Consider the following 6,000-nt stretch of genomic DNA (forward strand, 5'->3'; position numbering starts at 1 on the left):
AAGGGGATGCCAAGGAGTCGCCAGGAATGAGTTGGGGAACACTGTGTTCTAACATTGATCTTTTGTCTGACTTTATGGCTTATTGTTCGAGCTACTGTCCTGGTATCGATATCAAACACAGCTTGCAGTCATCTTTGTGGTATTCTTTGCAAAAAGGAACTTAATAAAGATAGGCTACTGAAAGGGATATCTTTAAGAAGACCCCATGATGATAATACCTTTGTCTGTGCTATAGAAACCCACTACTGAAGGGCTTATAAAAGATTCTCAGTGAAATTTAACATTTAAAGAACTGAATACTGTAACTACAGTTTTAGATTTAGTTACATATGGCCAATTATAAATTTCCACCTTTGACAAGCTATTTTCCAAGGTGGTCCTTTAATGTATCAATTAATGAAGAACACTTAATTTATCGCTGTCAACTGTCTCCGCTCGCAAGAAGAACCATAAAGTCCTGAAAAAATACTTTAATTTAACTAGCCATAACCAATAAAAACGAAGGGCTCTTTTAATGAGGCGCAACTAAGTTTCAAATGGCATAATCAGAGCCATAAAAGCAGCAGCAATAAAATGCGCATATCCTTGCGACAGATGCCGCAGCGGAAGGATACGGCAACAGTTTTTATTGCACTACTGAGCAAACAGCACGGATCGGATCTGGAATATGGCATGGTATTGGATGGAATGGGATCCGATCGGATGGTCTATATAGCGCGTGCCTGCTTGGGTTATCTTCCTGGGGGGGCAGCTGTTCGCCCAACGATAACGTACGAAAATGTATGTACTTACGAGGAACTCTTGGAACTCTTCGACATTCCATATTCGATTTGTATTTGCTTAGATTGCACTCCATTATCTTATCTTATTTGAGCGCTGACCTTATCGGAGCTGGGTTTTTTTTTATTTCATTTCTGTCAGAGTTCGACTTGCACGGCTACCTGAGCATTCGGAGCGAAACTGAACTTAACCCCAATATTTCTCGGAACGTCGATAAGTGTATATAGAACTTCAAATATTGGCACTGGCATTTGGCAAAAGCTTAGCACGAGCCAAAAACTTGGGGCTTCGTCTGTCTGCAGCCTAAGCTTTGTCAATATTTTCCCCCCTCAAAGGCGCAGTAATTTTAAAAATATTTTACGACTTGTCAGGAAGTCGAATTCTTTCCACGCAAAATCGCCGCCGATAATTGGCATTTAAAATCGCTTAATCGCTGACCCAGATATGCCGCAACGCAATATTAAATGATATATCAAAAGTTTTCCCTTCACCGGCGGCAGGCTCTTAATGCATTTTGTCATTTATGATAATGAAAAATCAGTTTGGCAAAATATCAAAACAGATTAAGTCCATGGAAAGCTGGCAGTGGGGCGATCTACAAAAGACCCTCCTCTTCAGATGATCTGCCGCAGCTGCCCCATTTTGGGGCAGTGAGATTAACCAAAATTGAACATTTTCGCTCGCTTTATTTTCGGGGATGTGCGCAGAGATAAGCCTAAACGGGTTTAACCGCCGAAGGAGGCGAAAAATAATTTAACCAACCTGTTCTCGCAGTCGAAATTAATTTTTTCTCTTCACGATACTTCACGTCAGTGTCCTGGCAGCAAGCTGCATCCGGTGTTTGTGTTTATGCGAATCAACTTCCGTTTCCCCCAGCCAACCTCCGGCTCCGTTCGTCTGGATTCGGCGGCGATCAGCAGTCGTGTTGTTGTTGCGCCTGCGCAGCCACAAGTCAGTCACATCGACGGGCCGTCAACAGGTGTATTTACTGTTGTTCCTCTTTCATTGTTTATCAGGCAGCCCGGGGAAAAGCAAAACTATGGGGCAGTCGGAAGTGGACACCCTACGAAAATGTATCACTACTATACACTAGGTTAGTAGATTAAAGTAGTGCAAAAGTAAATCTTTCACAACAATTTCTTTTCTTGATCTATATATTATTTACAGCCAAGTATTAACTTTTGTAACTATTCCTATAGACAAAGCCAATTTAAAAGTTTAAAACTTGTTATTTATATTTGCTGATTAAGTTTAATGCTGCATTCAACATGGTCTGACATAGAGTACAAGTTACTTTTATTGGACCCATCAAACTGGGCACATAGCCCCTTATACCCTTTCGCGATCCTAGGGCACTGCTCCCCAGCTTTTCGGCTTTTATTTATTTTTGCTTGCTGCTTTTTTCGTCAGCTTGCCGCTTTTTGCGAAGTATCTTCTGCTGTTGCTGTTCGTCTCTGCTTTTTGGCCCGGCAACTTTTTCATTGCCATAATTACCATGATTAGCAATGAATGCTGGGGCCAGTTCCCTGGCAGACCCTTCCCCCGCTTGACTCCCCTTAGCCCCACTCTTTTCTTTCAGTTGGGGAAATGACAAGTGGCAGAGAGGTGCAGGGGGGAGGGGGCAGAAGCAGCAGGCGACCAAACACGCGACAAATTTAATTTTAATGCTATTTCTTTCTCATCTTATTTAACTTGGGTGTTGTTGTCGATCGTTGTCGTGGCTTTCTTGTTGCTATTGTTGTTGTTGTGTCTGTTGTTGCATATATTAACCGTAAGTTGGCTGCACTTTAATTTGTATTTATGCGGGCTGATTATCTGACTCCACGTGAAGGAGAAAAAACCTGACACGATCACGTTGATGCGGATGATGATGTTGTTGACTGCTTTTCCTCGACTCTTTATTGGCTTTGACATTCGTTGTTCATTATTATTATTTTAATCATCATGCTAGTAGTACGAGTAGTTGTAGTAGTTACATATTGTTGTTGCTGGAGCTGGCGTAACGAAACTGTACCTGCTCGAGTGCGTATGGTAAAGATATTCCGCTTCTGATCCAGAACTTCTGAATGGTTCAGTTGCGATCCAAGATGCGTGTTCCTTCGGTATAATAACATTCGTAATTGAAGCTGTCATCGAGTTTTAGATGGTCGGTCATTGGAATGAGTAAGGTGCGGATATCTTATGAGGTATGTGTAAAATATAGAAGTATTCTTATAGATATGTTTCTCAATTCTCGCTAGCTCAAAAATTAAATACTTGAATTGTAAGTATAGTAAAATTATAGCAAAGTAACTAACATATTTCAATTGCAAGTATATTTTTATTAATAACGTAATAACCCTTATATTTATAAAGAATAAAATGTGATTGAAATGAATGTACGGAAATGAGATTTCCCTTTATGCAGAACTGTATTTTTATCTATAACCATATGCCTTTCCAAAACCTGCAACATATTTCACTACACTTCACTGTTAAAGGAAGTATTACTCTAAAGGCAAACTATCCATACTGACTTCTAAGAGTTCTTGGGCAGAGTGCCATACTACTAATTGATTTTACAACATCTCGAACTGTACTTTTCCAAAGGACCTCTTGGTCGCCAGTATTCAAATATCTTATCGTCAGGCTAAGTGCGTGCCCAGTCTGTGTCCAACACATGTTTAGACCCACCCATAGAAGTACCCATATATCAGCCATAGTAGGTAGTAGGATCCTAAGTGTAGAATGTCTAAGCATTCTTTACCGAAAATAAAGAGCACGTACCGCTGTTCGTTAAGATTTCGGCATACTTTTATTTTCTATTCGGCAACCTGCTGAGCATCGGCCAATTTCGAGTTCAAAGGAAAGCAATGTAGGGAAAATGAAAAGATTTATCTATTGTTTTTTGCGCAATCATTTCGGTACGAAGATAATAACTTTGGTAACTTTCGTAGTTCTGCAACTCACCATCTTACTGAAAGGCGTTTGCTCGGCAACTCCCACTACAGATCCTTTTTCCTCCCCCAGGAGCGGTACGTTGATGATTAATTTAACTACCTGGGCAGGTGTACCAGAGCACCGGGACTTTAGTCCTGCCCTGTCTAGACATTTGTTTGGTGGCCGTATCTGCAAATTGCCATTTTGGCTAATGTTGTTTACTTTAGTCCTTCGAGTCCTTTAGTCCTGGCCATGGCAATGAAAACGCTCGCTGTCTTTGGCAATTAGCTGAAAATAACAAAGGTGCAAGTTTTTAATTGCTTGGCAAATAGAAATCAGTCTTTTTGGGGTTCGGTAGAAAAAACTAAATTAAAATTTATTGTGCTATTATAGCTACTAATGTAAGTTACAATATATATAATTACAATGCTTTAACATTAAACTATTCAAAAATCCATTTATGGCTTAGAAGAGCTGCATTCCTGGATAAGATGTAAAATATCTACCCACCCACATGATAGCATCTTAGTTTACTACTCCCAAATCGATCGATTGCAACAACATCCGGCCTGCTGGCAGGACTTGTGGCAGCCACTTGATGCAGGCTCCGCCACATGAGCAATGCCCAGAATATCGCAGCAAACGCATGTTCTGCTGCCCGCGAAGGCGACATCCTTATTTGCATGTCCAGTGGCCCGCAGGATGTGTCGGCGATGAGGATGCGGTGGCCAGCAGTAAACCAGCAGAACAAGAACTACCTGCTGCAGAGTTGTCGTCCTTCGCGGGCAAACCGGAAGTAGTCAAGGCTCAAGGTGCAAAACAACAAACAGCAGCCGAGGCAGCAGCATGTGGATGATGGATGGAGCCGCCTCACAACTGTACATGAACAAAAATTAACTAAAATACAATATTTAATTTTAAATAATAAAGACATTGATTTTAAAGGGAATATGTAAATGATCAACTATTAAATTTTAATGCAATCTTTTTTTTCAAAATATTTGAACATACAATATTATTTTACAAAATTGAAAGGCATTGTTGCTGTTAAAGTAGTTTTAAATGTATTTATTGATAAATGCTTTAAAATTTGTATACTCCCGACTTCCCTTATTTCATTTCAACAAACATACATTTTTTCTAAGTGCACCAAGCTATTCGATTTACCAGCACGCGTAATTTGATTCGCGCTCATAGAAAGCAAAGGACTCAGTTAGGACTCCCGCACTCGGAAGGAAGTAGCCCACGAAATTCCCACGAATTGCTGAAAGTTCCTTTGGCCTCCACTCGTCTGGTTTCCGGTTTCTGTTTACGCGAAACTTTTACGCATTCGCCTTGAATGCTGATGGCGATCTTGGGCTCGGACATGAATGAAACGGGTTGGGATGGGTTCCACAACAGGATGTTTACCGCCACTGGTCCAGCTGATGGGCAAGGACAAGCGGTTGGAATTCCAGGAATCGCCATTTGAAAGGACAAGGCGCGTGTGTGTGGAGCAGGATCCTCTCGATTCCACGAACCAAAGCTGCAAAAGCTCTCAAGTTTATATACCTACTTAGATAGCGAATCACAGGACATATGAGATTTTTGCTGTTTGAATATGTATATTATATATTTTCGATCCTTATAATAATTAGCTTAATATTTGCGCCTAATATTTTAATTCGTTTTAATGTTTTTTAATATTATTTCTATCCGCTTTTAAAATGTGGCCCTTACTAAAATGAATATTATTTAGTTAAAAGTGTCTATAAATTTAATTAATTCCCCACCTGTAGTCCCCACCGGAATTAGATTTAGATTGGATAAGCAACCCCTTCGACAGCTCTGTTTGCTCCCAGGACTTCCCACGCTAAACAACTTCCGTTCTGAGCCGTTTGCACAAGGATCCCCCCGCCAGAAATCGAAAGATATTCCCACAGATGAAATGTGCAGGGGGATACAAAGGCAAAGATTATGCAATGCACCTGATCCACCCTCGCACTCGGCGATCCTTGATTTGATCTGACCCTCATCGTTCTCAGTTTTGGCAAACAGGGTGCTGAGAAGATCCCAGTCGCGTTTCCGTTCTCAGGCCCAAAAAAGATTTCCGATAAGTTTCGAATTCAATAACAAAGCGACAGCAACTGCTGCGGTTTCGCCTTCGACTGCTGCTGCTACTCCTTCCAATTAAGCGAAAGTCGAGGAATCCTGCATCTAACAACTGGCAAAGGATTAACTAGCCAGCTGTTGTTGTTGTGCGAAATCCGAAAAAAGAAATTCACACGGAAGTGGAGTTCGCATCTTTAAGTAGTGACACCT

The 6,000-nt window shown here is 41.0% G+C and overlaps 1 long non-coding RNA gene across 1 annotated transcript; it reads right to left on the minus strand.

Annotated features, from left to right (window-relative positions):
• Window positions 1–2,707: 2,707 nt before the first annotated feature.
• LOC123327266 lies at window positions 2,708–4,638 on the minus strand. The gene is made up of 3 exons (XR_006541877.1): window positions 4,210–4,638; window positions 3,730–3,987; window positions 2,708–2,906 (listed from the first exon to the last, which is right to left on the minus strand). It is a non-coding gene; the product is annotated as an uncharacterized LOC123327266 (long non-coding RNA).
• Window positions 4,639–6,000: the final 1,362 nt, after the last annotated feature.

The sequence above is a fragment of the Drosophila simulans genome, chromosome 3R, assembly GCF_016746395.2.
Source record: "Drosophila simulans strain w501 chromosome 3R, Prin_Dsim_3.1, whole genome shotgun sequence".
Lineage (NCBI taxonomy): Eukaryota > Metazoa > Arthropoda > Insecta > Diptera > Drosophilidae > Drosophila > Drosophila simulans.